The sequence below is a fragment of the Nelumbo nucifera genome, chromosome 5, assembly GCF_055504915.1.
Source record: "Nelumbo nucifera cultivar China Antique chromosome 5, China Antique-T2T, whole genome shotgun sequence".
NCBI classification, from domain to species: domain Eukaryota; kingdom Viridiplantae; phylum Streptophyta; class Magnoliopsida; order Proteales; family Nelumbonaceae; genus Nelumbo; species Nelumbo nucifera.
Genome location: NC_142653.1, coordinates 67,379,821 through 67,381,460, shown reverse-complemented (window position 1 = coordinate 67,381,460; position 1,640 = coordinate 67,379,821). Strand labels below are relative to the sequence as shown.

The 1,640-nt window shown below is 40.4% G+C and overlaps 1 non-coding gene across 1 annotated transcript; it reads right to left on the bottom strand.

Moving 5' to 3' along the window:
• Positions 1-284: 284 nt before the first annotated feature.
• On the bottom strand, positions 285-391 carry LOC148791721 (small nucleolar RNA R71). The gene has a single exon (XR_016076863.1). It is a non-coding gene; the product is annotated as a small nucleolar RNA R71 (small nucleolar RNA).
• Between the last annotated feature and the right edge of the window lie 1,249 nt (positions 392-1,640).

Here is a 1,640-nt window from a genome sequence, read left to right as displayed (position 1 = left end):
TCGAGATCAAGCCTGCAATTATCCAAATGATTCAGACGAGTATTCAATTTAGTGGGTTGCCAAGTGATGATCCTAATGCACATATTGTTAATTTCCTAGAAATATGTGATACATTTAAACATAATGGAGTTAGCGATGATGCTATTAAGCTTAGACTTTTTCCATTCTCATTACGTGATAGAGGTAAAGATTGGCTTAACTCACTCCCTGCAGGAAGCATCACCAATTGGAATGACTTGACCCAAAAATTTTTTGCTAAGTATTTTCCACCCTCTAAAATAGCAAAATTAATTAATGATATCACTACTTTTGCTTAATTAGAGAGGGAATCCTTGTATGAGGCATGGGAACGATTTAAAGAGATGCTTAGGAAGTGTCCTCACCATGGGATACCAATTTGGCATCAAATCCAAACTTTTTATAATGGTATTACCCCCTCTAATCATTCCATTATTGATGCAGCTGCAGGAGGTACTATCACGAGGAAAACGCTAGAGGAAGCTTATGATCTAGTGGAAGAAATGGTGTCAAATAGCTACTAATGGAATAATGATCGAACTGATCGAAGGGGAGTATACCATATCGATTCTTTTGCAGCTTTATCTGCTCAACTTGCTAGTCTGAATAAAGAATTAGATAATCTTAATTTGCAGCAAAAAATGCATCGTCTAGCAATCCATGTGATCTCTGTGGTCAATTAGGACATATTAATTCTGACTGTCCGTTAGGTAATCCTTTTGCTCCACATGAAAGTGCTAACTTTATTTCTCATGGTGGCAGGCCGAATTTCAACCCCTATTCGAACACATACAACCCAGGGTGGAGGAGTCATCCGAATTTTTCATGGAATAACAACCAACAAAAAGCGCCCATGGGATTTCAACAGCCGCCCCCACAAGAGAAGAAGGGTAATTTAGAAGAAAAGATTTATAAGTTCATTAATGTTGCTGAAACAAAATTTCAAGAACATGAAAAAAGATTCTTATGTCAAGAAGCACCAATTAAGAACTTAGAAGTCCAAGTGGGGCAGATTGTGAATATATTGTCGGAAAGAAAAGAGGGACGATTGCCCAACAATACAGAGAAGAATCCAAGGGAGCAAGTGAATGCCATTGCTTTAAGAAGTGGGAAAACTGTTGGCGAGACCCAGAATGATGACTAGAGAGCTGGAATGGTTAGGCGGACCAATGGTCCTAGTGATTTCAGTTAATCGTTGCATATTCAGCTATTGATCATCCTTGCTTTTATTTTCTTTTTCTATTTTTAATTTTCAGTAGTTCTTATTGTTGGATCTGAATTTCGGTTGTCCAAATAATTAAGGAAGGATGTAGTTCTAATACTTATTTTGTTAAATCCTCGTGGGAACGATATCTTTATACTACTTGATAACTAGTGCACTTGCTAGGGTTATAATCATAGCTATCACCTGACGCAACGTCTCTCTGATGTAGGTCCCGGACCTCCGTGACCTCTTGAATGACCGTCATCCCATAAGGAATGGCTCGGCCCTGCATCCGAGTACTCAGGGATCCGAGCTGACCCCCACCGAGTCTGTGAGGATTGAGACCGGGCCTAGGTCCCCCTCGACCCTCGGATTGTGGACCTAGAAGCCCAGCTCAGGGCCGTCAAGGATGAGCTCC